This window comes from Asterias amurensis, chromosome 13 (assembly GCF_032118995.1).
Source record: "Asterias amurensis chromosome 13, ASM3211899v1".
Lineage (NCBI taxonomy): Eukaryota > Metazoa > Echinodermata > Asteroidea > Forcipulatida > Asteriidae > Asterias > Asterias amurensis.
Window position 1 is genome coordinate 21,029,559 of NC_092660.1, and position 25,442 is coordinate 21,055,000.

Sequence of the window (25,442 nt, forward strand, 5' to 3'; positions counted from 1 at the left end):
TTTTTTTGTTTTACGCAATACCAGACTCTGTTATAGACACGGCATGATTATGAGATGTGTCCGATCGACCGTCCAGCCATTCCAATCCCCCCGCCCCACCCCAAATCCCCCCGCACCATACAACTATGAGGAAAACATATGGAGAGCCACAGTTTTAGTGTCGATTCGATCAATCGCAAAATCACTATACTAAAATCCCTCATAAATTATTTGCAGAACAATGTTTATCGTAAGCAACCCATTGAAACTGGTCCCGGTTTTATGCACATTGTCATCGTGTGGCCAGCGCAAAGTGAGGTAAGCTACACCAATCAAAGTTCTAAAACATAGCTGTTATTTTCTGAAAGCAATTTCGTGTTTTAATATCATGCAATACACTAATAGCTTGGTGATGTATGCATAGATCTTCATGGTTACCACTTCGTCGCCATTCTATTTCTGGAGCGTAATTGCTTTGGGTTTGTTTGTCCTTGTTTTAACAGAGCCTAATTGCCTCCCTTTGCTAATCACTTTGCTGGTTAATGCGCTGGATGTGTGATCTCGTTAAATATTAATATACCGTGGTTTTTATCAAGGTTTCAAGCAAGATGTTAAACATGAAAAAAACCTCATTGGAATAATGAAATTTTCATTTTAAATCGACTATGAAGTCACTTATTCTTCATTACGAGATGGCAATAAAGACGTTGAACGGAGATACAGTACCGAATATACACTCACTGGTAGTGGTGGAAACCTTATCTCCATGGTGAACAAATGTCACCAGAATCCTTCTGACACCAAAAATAACAAACTTTGTCTCAAAGTCAGTAAACGAGAAAGACGGTGTAAGACCTGAACACACTCTAGGGCGCCTAGCAGGTCGTTGCTGCAGCCGCGACTGTTTTAGCGACAATTAAGGCAAATCAGGAAACTAGCATATAAAGGGAAAACGAGACAGATCAAGAAGAAGGAAAACAATGCATGAAACTATGTTAAAGAAGAGAGATTGACTAAAAAGGTGCCTGTTGATGGAAACATAATGCCCTGTGTTTCTCGACAATATCCCTTATCGTGTTTGGCTTCAGCCAATTAGAAGCGATGCTTTTGCTGCCATAAATTATTTTCAATGCTTCAACGACACTCATAATTAACCCACAATAATTGACATCATTAGTTTTTTTAGTAATTTGAAAATGCATTTCTTGCCCCAGGGCTAATATAAATGCCTCGATTATAATATACCCACTGTGTACAAAGTGACCTAACATCCTCCCTATTGCTTCAAATTCCTTGGTTGCCATAGCTATCATCTAAACTAGATGGGCAGACTCATCTCTCAACTTCCCCTGTTTTGATCACCACTTCCGGTAACGTATGCCGGAGCCTTTCTCTATGACCACAGCCCGGACATCCCCTCCTGACATCCCCTTCTGACATCTCACTTATTATAAGATGCCATCCGGCTCCACTTGATGACATCGTCAATTAAACGAGCAAAGAAACTTCCTGACACCATATAGCTTATCGTACACATAACAAGAAAGGTTCAAATAACAACTTTATTTTCACTTTCTTCTCCTTCAATATGAAAGCAATAACGCCATGTGTCACTCTGCCGCCACCCTCCCGTCACCCAATAGGCAATAACAAATAATATTATATTAAATGCATAGAAACATTCAACGCTCAAAGTCTTCAGGGCTTCGACAGAAAGAGATGACTATGTTGACATGGAAAGTACTATGGCACGGTATCTGTACACAACAACCAGCAAAGGGGGTTGTGGGTATACAACCCCCTTCCCAGGAGTGTGCTATCTTTCGGTAACAACCTTGATAGGGGTCGATGAAGTAGAGATTGCGACTGAAGGAAAACGTGGGGTTATGGGGTTGCCGAAGGGATGAGGTTTTAGTTGCTGGAATGGATTCTCCTTCAGGAACTTCTTGCATTGTTGTTTACAAGACGAGAACATTATATTAGATGATGGGAATTGGAAAAAGAACCAAACAAGAAGAAACTTTCTTGCATCTAATAGCCCCATAATAAAACTAAGACTACCACCACCGCCACAGTAGAAACGACAACGACAACGACAACGGCGACATTGACATAAACATAAGCAACAGTAGTAAGAACGACATCGATTGCAACAACGACAATGTTAACAAGAGCGACAGTGACAGCCCCAGCGACAATAATGACAACGAAAATTACAACAACAGCGACAGCGACTATAAAAACAACAACAACAACAGCAACAGCAACAGCAACATGTTATTTGAAACTTGGGGTCAAAAACGAAACTTCCTTGTGAAATCTTAACATTGTAGAGTTTGGTTATCAAACTTCAATCTTGTGGCGGTTGTTGACAAACTTTTCAATTCTGGGTCAATTGATAACATTGCCTCTTGCAGTTGTGGAGAAGAAAATCACCACTTCCACATCGGTCGATAACAATTTCTTCATGTTGACATTTGGCAAACAGAGTGGGGCGTAAAGTGATAAGAAATCTATTCGACAACTTGAGAAAGTAAAAGTGAGGAAGGCTACAGGATGATATCAATGACATTCAAGATACCGCATCCAAGTCATTCAGGCAACCTCTCTTACTGGATCCCGATTAACTAGCAAATCAAAACGGGGGGACTCTAGCAAACTGCTTACCAAATGACATGTGGTATAAATGCAACATGTGCTGGTGGCCACACGCTTCAAACCTATTAAAATGCCCTGAGAAAGACAGAGTCGAAAAGTGAAACAGTTACCGCATCTTGCAAACAACGGAATCAGATCAGTGGTTTACCCCCATCAAGACACGTTTTGTGGTCGAACCAACCTCGATGTGATCAGTTCACTGGTATAAACAAACACTTCAATCATTGGGGGACTAATAAGTGGGTTACACAATCAAAGATAACTCTCAGAACTCATTGAGAACACGTCTTCCTCAAATTGCAAATCTTTAACTTTGCATAGCAACCTAATACATAAAGGTTTATACATCCCAAGAAAAACCCGATTGCTCCTGAAATAAATCGCGCAAATTCCTTAATTTGGGAAGGGACTATATTTGGTTATTGACGCGGACTTAAACAGACTAAATTGACCAATTCGACCAAATGCCCGTCAATTTATCGTGACTTATCGTGGACCCAAAAAATCAACATTGACTCGGCACAGACTTCTTGCACTGGCAAGTACGGTCGGTCGGACTCTATGAGATATAAATTTAATTGCGGGCTATTCCCTAAAGTAAAACGGATGAGATGAATAATATGATAATTTCGGAAAGACTCAAATCCAAGATTAAGCAAGTATCCATCAGTGTCGTAAAAAGCCTGGAAAATTCGATCTGTCTTTCGTTGTGAATCGGATCTTTTTAATCTTAGTTATTGTTATTAATAAGGGAATCAATGTGTGGTGAGGAGGTTTTCAACTAGTGGTTTAAACCCAACGAGGCCTGGTTCTTGATAATTTTACCGAGACGAAGTCTAGGTAAAATATCAAGAACCAGGCTTCGGCGGGTTCAAACCACTTCAACACACTTTGATTCCCATTCATTAATACCTTTTCGGTCAAAAAACAACTCTTTTTGGTAAAAAGTAAAATAAATGCAAACATTTTAATTGTTCAATGATTTATTTAAACAACACAACACCCCTCCAGCTATAATGGTAAGGCCTCGGGTAAACAACTCCTAATAAGGAGATTGCAGTTCGCGTCGCTCGTATCGCGTGATGTGGCACAACTGTTCCAGCCGTTGCTCTCGACCAATAGAAATAAAGAAACTATCCCGCTCACAACCGGTCATAAACACTGGTCATTATCAAAGGTTTTAACACCCCACGTGACGCACTCTCCACCAACAGGAACTTACGAAACTGTCCGATATGAATGTATCATAAAACATGGACTTGAGTAGTGGTAAGAATGCAGTATAGTTTGCAGTCCGGAAGGTCAGTTTTAGGGCAAAAGGTCGTTTAAGGTTCAGAATGAAAAAGAAAACCTTGAGAACATTGCTTTTAGATTTGTTTTGGACAAAGCGTGTGTTTGACCCCATCCTCATTAAATTGAAAACAGCATTTAAATTTATTGGAAACACTTGTATAACACACGTAAGAAATGCCGATGCTTCATTTCCTTTGAAAACAGTTTGATAAAAGATAAACAAATACCTTTTCTTTAATCCAGAATATAATAACAAAAATAATATATATTACAAAATTGTTTATGTAGTGCCCTATGAAAGGCCCCAAAATGCTTCACAAAATTAGAAAATCAGCAACTATGACATAAACTACATTACAGAGAAACACTTGAATCTTACAATACGCAGACAATCAATAAAACACAAAGTAAATAGCATTTGAGTATAAGTCAATACTAAACAAAAGGTTTGCTATTTGTTAAACTGACATACTACCGTACCGTAAAACACACATGACATAACAGTAACACGTACAAGAACGACAAAACAACAACACCAATTATTATGGTTAGTGTTGAAAGTAAAACGAAATCTGGCAAAAGTTGAATCAAACACGATGTGATAATTTGTTGATAAAAGACGAGTGCCTTGTGAGGAGATTGTTATTTATTATTATTATTATTATTATTATTATTATTATTATTATTATTATTATTATTATTATTATTATTATTATTATTATTATTATTATTATTATTATTATTATTATTATTATTATTATTATTATTATTATTATTATTATTATTATTATTATTATTATTATTATTATTATTATTATTATTATTATTATTATTATTATTATTATTATTATTATTATTATTATTATTATTATTATTATTATTATTATTATTATTATTATTATTATTATTATTATTATTATTATTATTATTATTATTATTATTATTATTATTATTATTATTATTATTATTATTATTATTATTATTATTATTATTATTATTATTATTATTATTATTATTATTATTATTATTATTATTATTATTATTATTATTATTATTATTATTATTATTATTATTATTAAAAATTATTCCAGTTTTGCTTCATTATAATAATATTATTTTTGGCGCCAAGACATTCATGGTTAAATCGGTCATGTGTTGTTACTAATTTTAAGGTAAATAGGTCAGTATCACAGTTGAATCATCCAGCCCTCTGGTTTTTTTGTTCTTTTTTTTCGTCTTCGACAAAAAGTAGGTCTATTCCGGCAAGAACACAAGAATGAGAAGAAAAAACACACGATGCGAAGCGTTTTTTTTTTTTGCGAAGTTCAATACTCTGCAAGTAAGTGCAAACATAATGCAACGTTAAAAAAGCGTTAACAAAAGATACAAACCATTATTTGAGATACGTTCTAAAGGGTTTATGTACTTTTTCCTATAACAAAAAACACAACGTCTACAGATTAACATTAAAACTTACACGGTTTGAAGATTATGATAGTAGAAAGATTCCCTTGAAATCTTATTTACTGAGGTGCTGTAGTTTTTGAGAAATGATTAAAAGTAATAATTTTCGTCTCAGTTTTAGCATGCAAAAACGTATTAACCAATTATGCTATGGTTTTGGTATAATATCATAACTGGCTAAGGGACGTTACATGCTAAAATAATTTTGGTCACATGAGACCAAAATGTTTTTGTGACTTGTTTTACTCATTTCTCAAAAACTACACAACCTTAGTTAGTAATACTTGAAGGGAAGCTTTCCACTATCATTATATTTAAACCCTGTAAGTTTAATGTAAATCTGTGGACATTTTGAAAAAGTACCCGAATCCTTTAGTACATAACTTCCAAAATATTTCAAGAAATAGTTAGTCTAAAATTTGGACGATCTGTGAGCTTCTCCCTTGCACCAACTTATATTGCGGATTCAGACGGTTATTGTGAAATGCGCCATACAAGTTATTATTACTTATTATTATTATTTATAAACGACAGTAGAAACACAACTCGTTTGTTCGTACTCTTGCTCTTGCACCTTCTTCCCAAAGGCCCTTACTTATATTTCTACCCGTTCAACCTACACGCAAGAAACTAGGTAATAAATGTTTACGAATTAGAGTTAGCATAAACACACACTTTCTGCGACTACGACGAAACTATACATTAGTGTGAACAAAGAATGTTTGTCTCATACACGCAAGGAAAATGTTCAAAGACACAACATGAACATAAACTGTGCGTCAATTCAGAAACAAAAACACTATACATGAATAATTCGTAAAGACGGAAAATAGATTGTCTGTCATCTCGGTCATACTAATTGATACTCCCATGATATTGGCATAAAGTGACATTCCCCCCAAAACGGATAAGAAAAGTCATTGAGAATCGCACGTTCTTATTTGAATGTTTAAGAGTCGTGTCGCAACGCAGATCATAGACAAGTGCATTGTGAGAAGGTCGTCAACGACAGACCCCTTTTCTTGGAGGTCCAAGACGTCTTAAACGATATTGCTACTTTCCTTTAAAGTGTCGTTTCGAGTGTGAGTTTCCGACCGGGTGCTTCGAAACTGTTGTTCCGTCGATTATTGAAGTATGATCAATTGTTAATCAATAATGATAAGCTATGTGCATCTTGAGAACATTAAATGACTTACAGCAAACACACTTTCTGCATTTGTTGATAGTAACAAATATATAAAGAAGACCAATACGTAACCAACTGAGCTTTAAAAGGACAATTTGAAATATAGATTTATCTTAATAATAATTGTCACTTTAATTTTATTATGAACAAATAATAATAACAAAACAAAATGTAGTATTTGAGCACGAGTTTGTGGACATATTGAGTTCAAATCTGCGACAGAAAGAGTACCTGAGTAATAAAGCTCTGCTTCAAATAAATCTACTTCTTCTGTAACGAGAAGTCCAATGAGCACTGCTCGATCAAAATCGACGAACGGTAATTGTTTGCTCACAATAAAAACCAAGCAATATAAAAATGGGGCATTCATACGAATATAAAAGCTAACCTTGTTAGATTTAAAAAGACTCTAGTAAAAAACTAATTTGCAAAACAAGCGCGTCCCCGAGTCCACCAAGATAATTCTCATTTATTAGATTTTAAGAATTACAACAACGTGGATGTTATTGTGCACTGTTTGATGGTACAATGCGAATGTTGATTGCAACCAAAACCCAAAGAAAGTGACATTTTCCCCCTGGAAAAGAGACATATATTTCCCCTAATTACAATCAAGGACAAGATTTGACAAGACTATTTGCGATACGTTGTGTTGTGTTGCTTCCATTCATAGTTTGGGGTTAGGTACGTTGTTGCTGCTGTACACAAATAGGAATATGGTTCCGTTGTTGCGTCGACATCAAGTTGTGTCCCAATTGAAAACTCTCGTTATTTTCAAACTTACGTCAAGTTTTCAATCCTAAGACACAAGAGTGAATGCCCGTCCAACAACGCCAAACAGGAACAAACAAAACAGGTTAATATAATGACATTTAATTAGCAAGGGCAAAGGTCAATTAATGAGTGGTCAAGGATTGGCTCGGACAAGGAGAGAGGATCGGATGTCCACCTGGACAGTCAGGACACCGGTAACTAAACTGAGATCGATGTTTCCATTTATTTTAGTTATGTTCTGCTAATATGCCTCAATCGACGATAACAAAAAGCGAATGATAGATGAGTTTCGGGTAATTCAATAGAGCTTTTTAGAGCCAAAAAAGTGATGTCTTTGAAGTTCCTCTATATCTACTCGTTAATCCTAATAATCATCACTGGCAATGTTCCAAAGTACTGCGATACTTTGCTGCTAGCTGCCTTCATGCTGTACTTTGGAACACCCACGTATCTCGCTTCCCCACATTATGATATCAATTTATCACTATTCGACAACAAAATATTATACTTTCCATTTTAGCCCTAATATTGAGTGATCTTGTGGGGTTTAGTGATATCGAGTTATGTATCGTCAGAATACAAAATGTATTAAGCATCACGGTTATCACTGATGAATGATGAATTCAAGAGATCCCATAACTGACCCCTGAGGTACACCATAAAGAAGGGGATGGGCCTGTGAGAGAATGTCGAAAGAGATCACGTAACTGCCCCCTGAGGTACGAACGAAAGAAGGGGATAGGTCAAATGGAGAATGCCGTTAGATGTCCCATAAAAGACCCTGGGGTACGAACGAAGGAAGGGGATAGGTCAAATGGAGAACGCCGTTAGATGTCCCATAAACGACCCTGGAGTACGAACGAAGGAAGGGGATAGGTCAAATGGAGAACGCCGTTAGATGTCCCATAAACGACCCTGGAGTACGAACGAAGGAAGGGGATAGGTCAACCGCCGTTAGATGTCCCATAAAAGACCCTGGGGTACAAACGAAGGAAGGGGATAGGTCAAATGGAGACCGCCGTTAGAGGTCACATAAAAGACCCTGGGTACAAATGCAGGAAGGGGATAGGTCAAATGGAGAACGCCGTTAGATGTCCCATAAACGACCCTGGGGTACAAACGAAGGAAGGGGAAAGGTCAAATGGAGAACGCCGTTAGAGGTCCCCTAAATGACCCTGGGTACAAAGGTCTACGGCTATTTCAGGTGCGTACTTATTGTTGAGCTTAATTAGAACATGGTTACTGATCAGCTACATTTCAAAGGCACTCATGTTCGACGACTGAATGAGAACAGAGTTGACAACAATTTATTGGAACGAAGTTTGTCAGAGCCAATTGCGCGTAACTTACGACAACAGAAGCGCCTCTTATTTAACCCTGGACGGGTGAAATCAAGAGTAAGGAGGACTGCATGGTGGCCAGATGGTAATCCAGTTGCTATAAAAGAGTCACGTTCAATGTGGCTTAACTTCTGATGAAACATACTGTATGTTTGTGTTATTAAAGGAACATGTTGCCTTGGATCGGTCGAGTTGGTCTTTGAAAAGCGTTCTGTAACCGTTTGTTATATAATGCATAATATGGTTAGAAAGATGTTGTAAAAGTAACATACAATGATCTACACAATATGCCTCGAAATTGCGTGGTTTTCTTTTTACCTCGTCGACTAATTCCACGGTCGGCCATTTATGGGAGTCAAATTTTTGACTCCCATAAATGGCGACCGTGTTAGTTCGCGACCTAAAAGGAAAACCATGCAATTTTGAGTGACACTTGTGTGGATCATTATATTCTACTTTTAAACATTCTTTCTAACCATATGCATTTTATCACAACGGTTACAAACGCTTTTTTTTAGACCAACTCGTCCGATCCAAGGCAACGTGTTCCTTTAAAACTATATGAGTTCAGGCTAACGGAGATCCAGCGGTGACAGAATTGTGGGAAAAGTCGTTTAATGATTGTCATCACAATCAAACTCTCTCTGCGATGTTCTCGCGAGACTGCGGGCCCCTGCGAGACTTTATTGCTCTCGCGACTATGGTCTGACATATTTGAGAGCAGTCGGAGAGCCAGCAGCCTAACGCGACAGAACAGTGAACTGGGGAGAGCTAGCATTTTAGTGTTATACTATCACGGCAAGACACTCATACACGACACTTACTAAGATGACTTACTGAAACTATCTTGTCGACTTGCAATCATAATGTTTGCTGCGTAGATTATTCTAACGAAACTACACGACTTTTTGACTTTACGTCGACTTAGTGATATAAATCATCAAGGAAAGTCGACACGTCCATAGAAATATTAAAGTCAACTGGGCCAATAGTTATCCCATCATCTTGGTAATTGATGTAGCACTCATGGCGCTTCGTAAGATTGAATCTGGAATGGAACATCGTCCCCTGGCCCATTTAGTGTTATGCAAAAGTGACAAGGGGAATTATGATTTGTAATGACGGTGAAGCAAGTAACACCTCTTCGTAATAGATTATTACATAGTTTGTCACCATACAAATTAAACATGTCCATTATTCGAATACATGATATAAACGCTTCTCTCTTTATACAAACAATTCAGGTCTATACCATGTTTATATTTTGTTTCTTGTTTTAATTTTTTTGCTTGTGAAAAAAAAATCCCCATGGATACAAGGATTGTGTTCACAGTCGACATATAAAGTGACTAAATTGTCTGCAGTAGTTAACCCAGTTTTGGTTTACGAATCAACCAAATTTGACCTCCTTACGCTACACGTGCCACAATAACACATTTGGAATGTAACGACATTTTTACCAATAAAGTCAATGGTTTCCCGTCGTGCACGTGTTGGGGTCTAAGTAATTCAATTGTTGGAATGGTTCCTTTGGGGTAGACGGGTCAATACATTGTTCAACCATGAAAACGCACCGGAAAAAGGCTGTCCGTCACTTTTGCTTCCAACTCATGAACAAGAACACAACAACCTTTGAATAAATGTCATTTCAAAGCAATGGTAGAGTTCCATGGGTTAAAATTTTAATAAATCTACTCCCCGTGTACAAAAAAGCAAGACCTAGTTCCCAAAAAACTAATCTACTCAGCAAAGTAGGTAATACATGGTGTTACCGCATTTACAACAAACAATAAACATCGCACCATGCGCTGCCTCAAAACATATAAACCCCGCCCTATTTCCATTTTTTAACGCTTTCCCTACTTAAATTACATCCACCAACCATCAATAGTTTCAATTATATTAAAGAGTTGATGAGTTGTGTTGAGTGGTTGAGTACGACTCAAAGCCATTTCGGAGTTGTTTTTGCTGTTTGATTATGATACAAATTAAGTATAAACCAGTTCTTGTACATTGTTCCCTTTGAGCATTATAAATAAAAACATTTGACTGCCGACATTGACTTTTAGACTGGAGGTGTTTTTTTCATCATCATCATCATCATCCGTCGTCCTTAGACGGAATAGCAGAAGCAGCTTTGATGAAGTGGTGCCAGGTTGCTTTGTCCCTCATGAGTTGTTGAGTCTCGTTTTGATTGAGATTTGTGTCTCGGGTGATGGTGTCAGAGTAGCTCATTTTCCTCCTGCCGCGATTTGGATGTCCGCCAGGAGGATTCCAGAAGACCAGATGTGATATAGGTTGATCCGCTGTTCGCAAACAGTGGCCAGCAAACTGGAGACGTCTCTGCATTATGGTCTCGGAAAGTGGTGGTAGATTGCCATAAACCTCCCTGTTTGTAGTATGGTCCCGCCAGTGGATGTTGAGAACTCTACGCAGCAGTTGAGTGTAGCAACCGTTGATGCGATCATTCATTTTTTGTGTTGTTGTCCATGTTTCCGCTCCATATAGCAAGATGCTTTCAACACAGGCCCTGAAGAACTTGATTTTGATAGCTCTGTCAAGATCAGATTTCCAGATCTTATCTAATTGGTTACATGCTGACCATGCTTGCGCTTTCCTGCATTTGAAATCTTGGAATGAGTCAGGTAGTGACGAACCGAGGTATTTGAAATCTGAAACAGTTTTAAGTTTCGTACCATCAAGAGTCTGTATACTGGATGTTGGAGGAATATTCACGAGGAGAGTCTTCGTTTTTCCTGTGTTTAGATGAAGCCCGACACAATTGGAAGCCTCCTCAATACTGTGAAGTAATGATTCTGCAGTGTCAATTGATGTTGACAAGAGTGCTACATCATCAGCAAAGTCCAGATCATGGAGACGGATCTCTGGATAACGACTGCTCTTTCTTTCTTTAAGCACAATTCCTGTTTCCTGCTGAATACCTCGTAAAGCGTGCCTCATTATATAATCCAGCACAACCACGAAGAGGAAAGGTGCTAAAGTGTCGCCCTGGAGTACGCCAGCATGGGTCTGGAAGGATTCCGTTTCACCATCTGGTGTGATTACTGCTGCAGAGGAGTCGTCATATATTAGCTTAATGGCTTCAATTATACTTGTTGGAATACCATATGCTTGTAAGATGTTGAACATTCGTTCTCTGTGGATGGAGTCGAAGGCCTTTGAATAGTCTACGAACACAAGAGCCAATGGCAGGTTCTTTGACTTCATGCCCTCGATGATTCGTCTGAGTGCCAGAATTTGGGAGACAGTTGACCTCTTTTGTCTAAAGCCATTTTGATTCCATCGCAGTAGAGGGTCCACATGAGGTCTGATTCTGTTCAACAGCATCCGGTTGAAAATTTTGGCTCCGATGCTAGTAAGAGTGATACCCCGGAAGTTGGACGGCTGCGACAGGTCTCCTTTCTTCGGTATGGGTATAATACCCCCCTTTGACCACTGCTTCGGTTTTTCATGTTGCAGTAGCAGTTGATTACAGTAGTGTAGAAGATGGGGTTTATAAATGTTAGACTTCCATAGCTCAAGGGGGATGTTGTCCAATCCCACAGCGCTGCCAGTTTTGGTTTGTGCAAGTGCTTGGTTCACTTCCTCTTCAGTAAACTCAGTGGTGATTATGGGTAGATTTCCATCATAGATTCGAGTGATGGTAAAGTCACTGTCAGGGATGGAAGGTGGTTTCCCAAGTAAGTTTGAGAAGTTCTGCACCCATGCTTCCTTTCTTTCTTGCGGTGTTCCATTAAGATGTGCAGGTTTGGATTCCTTTCTACCACAAATGTCATTTATGATTTTCCAAGCCACGCTGTGTCTGCTAGAGAGGGAGGCTTGATGGATTTGCTCAACATGCATCACAAGCAAAGCCTTTTCTTCTGACATGTACGATTCTTTCAGAGTCTGCTTAGCTTGCTGAATGTTGTTACCCTCCTTGATTGCAGTATTAAGTTCTTTTCTTGCAGCCTGAACTTTCGGCGATTGAGAAATGTTCTTAAAATTTCTCTTTGGTTTCTTTGGCAGGACGTCTTTTGCTGCCTTCGCACAGGACGTTTGGAGAAGGTCATACCGCTCTTGGTTTGACATGGTATCAGCCTCTTGAACCAGTGGGTCGAAGTAGTTGGATACTCGGATTGTGTACAAATCTTGTAATTGCTTGTCCTGACTGAGTGCTTTGAAGTTCAAGGAGCGTGCTATGCTTGTCTTGGCTTTTGGAGCACGTAGACTGAGTTTAACTTTAGCTGTAACTACTCTATGATCAGAGCCAACTGTACCAAAAGTGCTGTAAGCTTCAACATTCTGGACAGAGTTCAGCCATTTCCGCCTTACCAGTATGTAGTCAAGTTGAGCTTTAGTTGAGTTTGGGTATTGGAACGTCCATAATTTCCTGCTTGGTTTCTTGAATTGAGTGTTAGACGTAACAAGGTTGAAAGTGTTTACGAAGTCCAGTAGGTATGTGCCGTTCCGGTTTGTTGATGGGTGGAAGGAGTGTAGAACATCTTCTCCACCTAGTTGAGCATTGAAATCTCCACCTATTAGTACCACATTATGAGCAGGAATATCTCTAAGAGTGTCTGATAGGATATTGTAGAAGTTGATGACCTCTCCTTCATCAGAACAGTTTGTTGGACTGTAGCAGCTGATAATTGTTGTTGCTGGGTTTCCAATAAAAGATGCAGATATGATCCTTGGGCTGTGACTCTTTATTGATGCTAAACATTTCATGGAGCTAGAGTTAATCAAAAATCCGACTCCACCTACTGCAGCTCCGATAGAGTTTTTTGTGGCAGAGGATGTTATTATAGTGTAGTCTTCCGACAGTTGGTTGTATTCTAATATATCACTGTGAGAAAATCGATGTTCTTGAATGCAGACAATGCTAACGCCATATTTATTTGCTGCTTCGATCATTTCTCCAGTATTATGTTGGTGTCTAAGAGTTCTGGCGTTAAAGGTGCTGACTTGGATGTAATGTTTACATCTCATGAGACCTTTTCTGGTACTTCCTCGTTCCAGTCTGTTATCAACATCTGCCCTCCTATATAGGTTTAAGGCAGCTGCGTCATTAGTCCGATCATTCGGATTGGATGTACTTAAGGAAGTGGTTGTAGCAGGGGCTCTAACCCTGGTGCTGTTAGTTGCTTCCATTATTCTTTCATGGCTAAGTTGACTCCATTGATGCGCCAAGTCTAGTGGAGTTTGAGGATGCCGTTGGCTGTTCGAGAAACAGCTCCTCCGCCTCTAGCTGAAAATAAATTCACCAGGGATCCCTCTACCCCGCTGAGGCTGCCTGGGTTGGTTGAGCTGAATAACAGCTCATAGCCTGAGCAAGCTTGGTTTGAGATCAGAGTTTTCCTTCTCCTAGGTGAGCTGCCTACCATGGCTAACGAGCCTCATCTGCCCGGGTTTAGAATCAGAGTTGTCCTTCTCATAGATAGGCTGCCTTCCAAGACTGTCGAGCCCCATCTGCCCGGAGCTTCTGGATATGGCGCCAGATACTCTTTTTTAGGTATAGCCTTTTACCATTAATACACGCATGTTTGAATGCTTTTGTTTTGGTGGCGTAACGGTATAGGTGCTGAGCTGTACAAACCATCTCTACACCTTTGCTAATCGCATATAAACCACATTCATCCAATATTACCCCGTTATTTTAGCCTTGAGAGAGTCCAGTTTAATTTAAAGCAAGCAATGATCGGTGTGTTTGCAGTCTAACCACACAAACCGCGGCCAGTCGCTACTCGTATGTTGATCAATGAATTAAAACAGCAAATACAGAACGTCAGTCTTTATTAGGTGGCTCCTGTTCTTTCCCAACAGAAGTTCAATTAAAAAGATAGATGGAAACAAAATAAATATTGGCCAATCCTTTGGTAGCGGGCTAACAGAACGATAATGGGGAGCGGGAGGCACCGGCACTGGAGGATAAAATGACGGGGTAGAAGTTATGGATGACGGCAGTTAGTTAAGTTGAACGGGACATCCGGCGTGGGAAGTCGACAAATTTTCCAGAAAACAAATAATGTTAGGAGTTTTACCACCCCCTCTTTCCAGCCTAAACTTTGCATTCTAAAAATTGGCCTGATTAAAGACCTGTTTCTGGTTGTAGAGTACGAGCAGTGCATAAAGCCACTAAATGGTTGAAGTACAGAGACCTTTACAGTGCTACCATCGTCTCCGCCGTGTCCCAAGTGTGTCATTTAGCATGATCATAGTTACAAGAGTTGGTGAAACTACGGCTTCGGCTTTGGATTTGGCTCAGTCTAGCTTGGCCCCGCGGTTGTTTTGACAATATTATGCGCTTGCTTTGCTTATACGCGCTCGGCTTCAGATGAGGGAAGGAGCCTGGAGCCGAATCCAAAGCCGGAACCATGGTTTCGAAAAAGGGCATTATTAGAGCAAAGTACAATAATTATTGTTGTGGCAGAACTCATTTGCAGTTGCAATTAAAACAGGTTGCGAATAAAGTTATATTAAATATATTAGATAATACTTACTATGACATTGCCTGTCTGCTCAGTAACTGTACTTCAGCTCGAGTACCGGACCTGAGCATGTGAATCGGGCTATCAGTCCCTATACCTGGCTGCATGGGTTTCCCTAATCAGGTATTACGCCCCAGTGCGGTGTAAGGTTGCACGGCTGCATTTTAATATAAAGTGCTAGGACTACATTTAAGGTTTGTGCTACACTCAGGTACCAAAACACAGCTCTTTGGAATTGTTTCATTATATAGCGCTGCAGTAATACCATAACAATGTTAAAATGGTCTCACGGGATCGACCGATGAAATGCGAAACCCGTAGATGTAATTGCAGGGTTGTCATAGTCTAGACTGTTGAAACCGTGCCCAGGGAGTTCAACGTCGTAAAGTCTTAACCCGACGATAAATTCTTCACCAGCATGATTCCTGTAACCGATTCACATTGCCATATAGTGACATCACGTGACAAGGATGTGATAGTCCAGGTCATGTTCATAGTTTAGGGTGCATAACAGCTAATAAATATTTTGTTTTTAGGACATAACGACACTTCGTGAAATGTTTCTTAAAATGTTTTATGCTACCGACATCTACTTGAGGCTTCTAACCAAAAGTTTGTATTGCCAAGCTAAAACAAAATAGTTCAGTTGTTACTTTGTATTGAATTGAGGTATACATTCTGCTTCTAAGAGGAAAACGTATTATTTATACCCTTAATATTGTCTGCCAGGACATGCCATTGCGGAACACACAAGTCAACTGTTTATATATAGAGAGGCGCGGTCAATATGTTCTATAAGTTTAGCTATACATCGCCTCTGTATACTGGATATGTGACAGAAGGTTAACTAATTGCATACATTGATGTATGAAGGTGCTTGAAGACATGTTGGCTTTGGACAGCGAATAATTCAATGAGATGAACAGAGAACGGGCGGTTGGTTGCAAATAAATGCATGGACAGTGCAGCGTGATGGGGTAGGTTTTACAGAGAACGGGCAGTTGGTTGCAAATAAATGCATGGACAATGCAGCGTGATGGGGTAGGTTTTACAGAGAACGGGCAGTTGGTTGCAAATAAATGCATGGACAATGCAGCGTGATGGGGTAGGTTTTACAGAGAACGGGCAGTTGGTTGCAAATAAATGCATGGACAATGCAGCGTGATGGGGTAGGTTTTACAGAGAACGGGCAGTTGGTTGCAAATAAATGCATGGACAGTGCAGCGTCATTCCTGTTATTGATACAACCCACAAATTCAGCGTTCGTCTCGCAATTCCTTTTTTCAGCAATGTCCAGTTTCAACAATATCGACTTGTTTATTATTTACACTTTTCTAGCGTGACACAATGCACTTTTCTGTTGGACTTTATCTCGCGTCTAGTGGAATACAAATCTTGAAATAAACACCAGTCAAATTGTTCTCATTCTATCTAATTTTCCAAATGGTCTTTAGTAATACCAGATCAATGATATAACTTCGCAACGGAAAGCTTTGAAACACATTTTTGAAAGGTCTTTCCAATTCTTTCAAAGCAAACAATACCCGACCTTTAAAACATGAGTTGGAAGGGCCATGATTGTCTCCGGCAGGGGTGCTTGGTGTGCAACTATCTTTGAAAGACATGGGGGGAGGGGGAATAGGTACAAGTCTTCAGGAAATGCACTTTTTCAAGTGAATGGTTGAAGACAGGACGGATTTAATTATGCGAGGCAGCATATCGCGGCAACGTTCAACACAAAAAGTGCATCCTTTTGTGTCTGTGAATGGCCAGAGACATCAAAGCAGAGAGGTTGCGGGAGTATAGGATTCTCCTTTGTATTATTGTCAGTAATATTGAGCCCGTAAACGAAGTCATGGAGTCACCTAGAGTGGTTTGACTGCGTCTGTTAAGAATCTCTAGAGAGAATTCCACTATTAGTCTACCACTATTTAGTTTTATCTGAGTGAGAGTAAAGATCTATAGACGAGCTTCGTGAACTACCATGCTGATACAAATCGAATGAGTACATTTTGGTATACGGCTCTTCCGTCTCAAAGCAAAATTACTTTCATCTGGTATCAATAATGGTTAACAACAGTTGAAAAATATAAACGTCAAAATGCATTCGGTGAACGCGTGGTAGTATACCAAGAAAAGATGCTATGAGTTCACTTCCATTCATTTTTAAGGTGAAAATGGACCCATTCCTTTTCAAAGAGGAACTTAGACGGTTGAATTGTAAAAGCCAAATTTCACCAAGTGTGTGAGACAAATAACTTACACATAGGCAAAGGTCATGTTCATTTGAAAAACAAACTCCACAATAATACAGAAACCTGACCACTCCACCTACGACAAAACAAAACCCCTGAAACAAAATTAAAACCACCCCTTTTGCTGTAATCTGTCTCAACGATTCGTTTTAGACGTACCAAGCCTTGTCTGCCATGATACGACCTTGCTTCGTTTGGAATAAAGGGGAGATCATGTTGAATAGTGTTACCAAGTAGGACTCCCATAATATTAACTTTTGTAACGTTGTGGCAGTATAACTTGCAGCATTAATGATGACATGTGACGCGCGTTCCACCAATCAAAGTGACAAGGATCAAAGTGAGTGGTATTATACTAACCAATACATACCTTTGCCATTATAAAATAAACCCGTTTTCCCCTAGGCCAAACAATCGAGTCATATCAGCTAGAAATCCAGTGTTAATAAATACATCTCACACAGATATCCGTTAAAACACCATCTCAATGGCAGACAATAATTAGTGACCTGACGTTTTGATTTTTTTGGAGGCTTTTATGGCAACACAACAATCTTGTTTTTGTGGGTGTCATTTGGCCTTCGAAAAAAGACTCTTCAACTAGTAGCTAGGGTCTACATGTCAGGCCATTTACTAATTTATGCATTTATACCACAGTTCATTTCGGTTGGTTTCTCAGTAAAGGTATATAGATTCGCAAAAAATGGACTGTTAAAGGCCGTGGACACTATCGGTAATTACTCAAAATAATTATTAGCATAAAACCTTTATTGGTGACGAGTAATGGGGAGAGGTTGATGGTACAAAATATTGTGAGAAACGGCTCCCTCCGAAGCGCCATAGTTTTCGAGAAAGAAGTTTTATTCAACGAATTTGATTTCGAGACCTCAGATTTAGAACTTGAGGTCTCGAAATCAACCATCTAAACGCACACAACTTCGTGTGACAAGGGTGTTTTCTTCTTTCATTATTATCTCGCAACTTTGACGACTGATTGAGCTCAAATTTTCACAGGTTAGTTATTTTATGCATATGTTGAGATAAACCAACTGTGAAGGCTAGTCTTTGACAATTACCAATAGTGTCCACTGCCTTTAAGGAGTCTTGTGTCTTTGGCTCTGGCTGTTCATGTTGGTTTTTGTGCGTTGCCGCTAGTGCAGCGGAGTTTTGTGTCTTTGTGTCTGGCTGTTCATGTTGGTTTTTGTGCGTTGCCGATAGTGCAGCGGAGTTTTGTGTCTTTGGCTCTGGCTGTTCATGTTGGTATTTGTGCGTTGCCGATAGTGCAGCGGAGTTTTGTGTCTTTGGCTCTGGCTGTTCATGTTGGTTTTTGTGCGTTGCCTATAGTGCAGCGGAGTTTTGTGTCTTTGGCTCTGGCTGTTCATGTTGGTTTGTGTGCGTTGCCGATAGTGCAGCGGAGTTTTGTGTCTTTGGCTCTGGCTGTTCATGTTGGTTTTTGTGCGTTGCCGATAGTGCAGCGGAGTTTTATGTCTTTGGCTCTGGCTGTTCATGTTGGTTTTTGTGCGTTGCCGATAGTGCAGCGGAGTTTTGTGTCTTTGGCTCTGGCTGTTCATGTTGATTTTTGTGCGTTGCCGATAGTGCAGCGGAGTTTTGTGTGTTTGGCTCTGGCTGTTCATGTTGGTTTTTGTGCGTTGCCGCTAATGCAGCTATATTTTGCACTATGGCTATCAGCTTCATTCAGTACGTAGACCACAATACGTAGAGTTATTGACCGTTTTATGGTTTAGGTGTTCATCTGCATACATGTCGCCTAAAATTAGTACTTACAATACACTGGAAATGTGCGTCCAACAATGGCATAACCAAGATTTATAATGGATGATGACGTCACATGAATTGGGTCAATAGCCTGGTTTGAATACGAGGTGGACTTCGATATAGGTTCCATAGCGCCCATAGCGCCCAAATAGCGTAAAAATCAAGTACATTTTATTGCTGGTTTATGTTGTCAAACAGCTCCTTCAACAAATCTACACAATGAAGTTTACGGACTGTGATAATAAGTACTTGAATGTCAAGCACACCAACTGAACTTTGAGTTTGAAACAGTCTGAGATGATACCAATTCAGCTGAACAAGTCGTCACCTCACCAACTTTTTGTACACCCAGTCAAGTTTTTGTGTGCGTTTTTTTGTTGTTGAGATGTTCAAGCAGCGGGTATTTAGAAGAATAATTGTGTAATATGCCCGTGATTTATTTGTCACAGAACTCGGGTAAGTACTGAATAAACAGTGATAGCACACATCAGTGTATATAGGTAAAACCTAAATGAATATTCTTTATCCCGATGCAAACTTAATACATATTAAATAATTTGCAGTACCGCTGCTAAACAATGGAATCGACCTGCCTTTAGCCACCGGGCAATCGCGGAGGTGTTATAGTTGTTATGACACTGCTTTAAAATTCGAATCCCACCCGAGTAATATGTCCGTGATTTATTTGTCACAGAACTCGATAAAGTACTGAGTAAACATGCTTACAGTGTATAGTGGTTAACAAACCAAAATTTATATTCTTTATAACAAGTGCACAATTTTAAATCAACAAAATCGTGTGCAATACCCGCTGCTAAAACATAGGATTCGAACTGCTTCTAGCTACCGGGCAGTCTCGGTAGTCTATAGTTGGTAAGACACTGCTATAGAGTTTGCAAGGGTCCTGGGTTCGAATCCCACCCGAGTAACATGGCAGTTATGATTTTCACAGAGCTCAGGTAAGTACTGAGTGCTAACACACATCGGTGTATTTGGGTTAAAAATACCAACATTAATACTCCTTATCCCCGATGCAAATTTATCATCTATTAAAACTGTTCATGTTTGTATTCGTTTTAGTGAATTCATTTACAGTGAACTAAGAACATTTAATGATGCTTTTATGTTTCAGAGTGTCAGTTAGATATAATCCAACGATAACTGAGTTTGTGTCAGTTTACTTTGGTTACTCAGCACGATTGGTTGTCTTACTAGTGGTTTGTGGAGGTCTTTGGTTCACATCCCGACCGAGTAACCCATGGATTCTTCCCACACATGACCTGTAAAAAGTGAATAACACACAATCACCTTGTTTGGGGGTAAATAAACGAAATAGCAAAAATTATCGATTAAGTTTCGCAACAACAGTCCATCCATATAGAATAAATATTACTCAAAATAATAACGAAGTCACAGGTCGTACGGTTCCCGCTCTTTCCAATATGCAGCAGTTCAGTTATGGAACAGTCTTCCAGAGGTTGTTAAACAGGCTGAGACATCAGAACAATTCAAAACCCGGTTGAAAACATATCTGTTTACTTTGTACAATAATTGTTGATTTCCTTTTACAGCGCATAGGGACCTCACGGTGATATGCGCTATATAAGAATGGTTTTATTATTATTATTATTGTCACTTGATTCAAACCGAAAAACACGAATGAATTCATGAGGAGCTATTATTACTCTTAAGCAATAGGAAGTCTCTACCAGGCAGAAAGAGACTGTCCATAAACACGATCAGGTTCCATCTCAACAAGGAATATATCGTCTCAATATTTACAGACGTCAAACATGTATCCGGAAGAAATGACCATTCTATTAAGAAGATTTAACTGTAGCCTATACTTTCAGCCACGGGAAGGAAAATTGACATTTCCAGTAACTCCAAACTGATTTTGTAACGAAGTAAGTAGAGAACTTTCTCCTGAAACTTAACACCCTTTGAAGTAATTATCACAGAAGCCTGCCACACACTGTTGGAAGCTTACGGGAAAAATTAATCAAAATTAGAATATGTTTTCAACTTTGATGTTAACTGATATTTCTGCTTTAATTTCGTGAGGGAAGACACACAACTATTATTACAGGTGCAACATTTTAAATGGCTGAAATAACTCAAATCTGCCCGTAACCCAGGTACAAAACATGAGAGGAATGTTCTCATGAAGTGGTCAAACAAAAATCTAAATCGTGAAAGAAATTAAGTATATAGAACTACAAACAATGTTCTTCGCAACTGGCTCAAACTTTGACGACTGATCAATTGCCGTTGTTGTCTCTGCTAAACATGATTTATGCTTATTGAAATCTACCTTTCATTGAGATACCGATAACTTGTTTTGTTCTTAGGTAATACTTTGATAACTAATTTACTTTTCAGTTAATACCGATAACTTGTTTTGTTCTTAGGTAATACTTTGATAACTAATTTAGTTTTCAGTTAATACCGATAACTAGTTTTGTTCTTAGGTAATACATTGATAACTAATTTAGTTTTCAGTTAATACTGATAACTAGTTTTGTTCTTAGGTAATACTTTGATAACTAATTTAGTTTTCAGTTAATACCGATAACTTGTCTTGTTCTATAGGTAATACTTTGATGACTAATTTAGTTTTTAGTTAATAACTGATAACTAGTTTTGTTCTTAGGTAATACTTTGATAACTAATTTAATTTTTCAGTTATTACTGATAACTAGTTTTGTTCTTAGGTAATACTTTGATAACTAATTTAGTTTTCAGTTATTACTGATAACTAGTTTTGTTCTTAGGTAATACTTTGATAACTAATTTAGTTTTCAGTTAATACTGATAACTTGTTAAGTTTTGTTCTTCGGTAATACTTTGATAACTATTTTAGTTTTCAGTTAATACTGATAACTAGTTTTGTTCTTAGGTAATACTTTGATAACTAATTTAGTTTTCAGTTAATACCGATAACTTGTCTTGTTCTATAGGTAATACTTTGATGACTAATTTAGTTTTTAGTTAATAACTGATAACTAGTTTTGTTCTTAGGTAATACTTTGATAACTAATTTAATTTTTCAGTTATTACTGATAACTAGTTTTGTTCTCAGGTAATACTTTGATAACTAATTTAGTTTTCAGGTATTACTGATAACTAGTTTTGTTCTTAGGTAATACTTTGATAACTAATTTAGTTTTCATTTAATACTGATAACTTGTTTAGTTTTGTTCTTAGGTAATACTTTGATAACTATTTTAGTTTTCAGTTAATACTGTTAACTAGTTTTGTTCTTAGGTAATACTTTGATAACTAATTTAGTTTGCAGTTAATACCGATAACTAGTTTTGTTCTTAGGTAATACTTTGATAACCAATTTAGTTTTCAGTTAATACTGAGTACTAGTTTTGTTCATAGGTAATGCTTTGATAACTAATTTAGTTTTTAGTTAATACCGATAACTACTTTGTTCTTAGGTAATACTTTGATAACTAATTTAGTTTTCAGTTAATACTGATAACTAGTTTTGTTCTTAGGTAATACTTTGATAACTAATTTAGTTTTAAGTTAATACTGTCAACTAGTTTTGTTCTTAGGTAATACTTTGATAACTAATTTAGTTTTCAGTTAATACTGATAACTTGTTTAGTTTTGTTCTCAGGTAATACTTTGATAACTATTTTAGTTTTCAGTTAATACTGTTAACTAGTTTTGTTCTTAGGTAATACTTTGATAACTAATTTAGTTTGCAGTTAATACCGATAACTAGTTTTGTTCTTAGGTAATACTTTGATTACTAATTTAGTTTCAGTTAATACTGATAACTAGTTTTGTTCTTAGGTAATACTTTGATAACTAATTTAGTTTGCAGTTAATACCGATAACTAGTTTTGTTCTTAGGTAATACTTTGATAACCAATTTAGTTTTCAGTTAATACTGAGTACTAGTTTTGTTCATAGGTAATACTTTGATAACTAATTGAGTTTGTAGTTAATACCGATAACTAGTTTTGTTTTTAGGTAATACTTTAACAACTCATTTAGTTTTCAGTTAATACTGTTAACTAGTTTTGTTCTTAGGTAATACTTTGATAACTAATTTAGTTTTAAGTTAATTCCGATAACTAGTTTTGTTCTTAGGTAATACTTTAACAACTAATTTAGTTTTCAGTTAATACTGTTAACTAGTTTTGTTCTTACGTAATACTTTGATAACTAATTTAGTTTTCAGTTAATACTGATGACTAGTTTTGTTCTTAGGTAATACGTTGATAACTAATTTAGTTTTCAGTTAATACCGATAACTTGTTTTGTTCTTAAGTAATACTTTGATAACTATGTTGGTTATCATACCACGGGTTGTGCTCTTTCTACACATATAGCTCCAGCTTTGATGGAAAGCGTCTGAGAAGGTTGATTCAACATAAATATTCTCACTTTACATTTGAAGGATTATGTGCCCTTGAAGTGAATAATTCCTCCACTCCATGCTGAAATTAGGACAGCGATGTGTAATAATTATAGAGGGAGCTGTACTTTTGTAATAGATAATCCTATGTTATACATTAAGATTAAAGATTAAAGATTAAAAAGATTTTATTGTCATGATAAAAAAACATGAAATTTTGTCTTCCCTGTGTAAAGGAGACTATACAATACATACAAGAAAGGCATAGCAAAAATAGACAACAAGAATAGAATTACAAATTACGGATAAATATACAAATGTAGAGATAAAAATATGTGGCGAGCTTGTAAAAAGTACAACAAATGAGAGTGAACCAAATTATCTCGACCATCTACTGTTAAAAAGCGGAATTGCAATGGGGAGAAAAGAATCCTTAAATCTGTTGGTCTTTAAGCGTAGTTGCCGGATCCTGCCTGAGTGGTTTTGGATAATGTGAGGGTGCAGAGGGTGGTTGGGGTCGCAAATGATCTTATTGATTTGGGAAATGATACAATCATTCATAATCTCCCGCATGCCTTTAACGTCAGCTCCAATAATCCTGCTAGCTCGTATAGTAATACGTTGGAGCTTCTCAGAGTTAAATTGGGAGAGGGAATTAAACCAACAGACACAACAAAAGCTTAAAATATATTGAATTGTACTCTGATAAAAAAGCTTAAGAATATTCGTGTTAACGTTAAACGATTTCAATTTCCTTAAAAAGTAAAGCCGTTGATTAGATCTTTTATACACATGGGTAGTATTTGCATTCCAGTTTAGTTTGCTATCAATAAATGTACCCAAATACTTCAACTCTTTGACAATCTCAACAGATTCTTCCTTGATTGTAACAGGTTCAATAGTGTTTGCAGTTTTACGGAAATCAAAAACAATTTCTTTAGTTTTGTTTACATTCAGAACTAGATCATTGTTTTCGCACCAACAATAAACTTAGTTATTTCATTTCTGTACCAAACCTATTATGAGGTTATCTGCATTTTGTAATGTGACGAACTACTTGAAAAGAGACTAATAATTTGAAATCCTTGCATCGACCATTGGCTTTATTGCTGAAATTACTGTTGAAAATAAAATGGGAGCATCTGTTTCGGTTATCAAATTTAATTCTTTTTAGTGCGAACATACTGTAAGTCGTGTTCCCTGTGTGTTGTAAAGTCTAAGTCGCACCAAGCCACGATTGAGTCAGACTAGTCTGCGCTTCTTGACTCGTTTTGGATAACACTGAAATCATTTTACAGCTATGTACAGAATTACCTCTTCTAGTTTGAATCATTGATTTGGTTTTTACTTGTACATACAAGCCGTCGATAGGTTATGTGTGCGTTAATATGTGCGTTATTCGTTACAGCATCGGTTTTCCTGGTTTCTATACAAAATACAAGGTCACATAATTATACCATCTTTGAGTTAAATAACTCACTGAATAAAAGGCCTGTCACAACGATTAAAGAAGTGATGTTAGACAAAAAGGTTTATATATAAGTATACAAAAATCATTCACTACAAACTTCTGTCGCAACGGCCTATAGGCTAAAGCAACACTTTTGATAACTGTAAAAGCCCAGTCTTCTCATTTGGTTTATCTAAACGTTTGCATAAAATAATAAACCTGTAGAAATTTGAGCTCAATTGGTCATCGAAGTTACGAGAGAATAATAAAAGAAAAACACCATTGTCGCACAAGCTGTATGCTTTCAAATGCTTGATTTCGAGACCTCAACTGAAGTCTCTAATTAAATTAAAGTATTTTAGTGAGAAATTACTGCTTTCTAAAAAAACTACACTACT

The 25,442-nt window shown here is 37.6% G+C and overlaps 1 protein-coding gene across 1 annotated transcript in view; it reads right to left on the reverse strand.

Annotated features, from left to right (window-relative positions):
• The window catches only part of LOC139946491 (cholecystokinin receptor-like), a 53,644-nt gene that overhangs the window by 27,111 nt on the left and 1,091 nt on the right, over nucleotides 1-25,442 (reverse strand). The gene's annotated exons all lie outside the window — the stretch shown is intronic.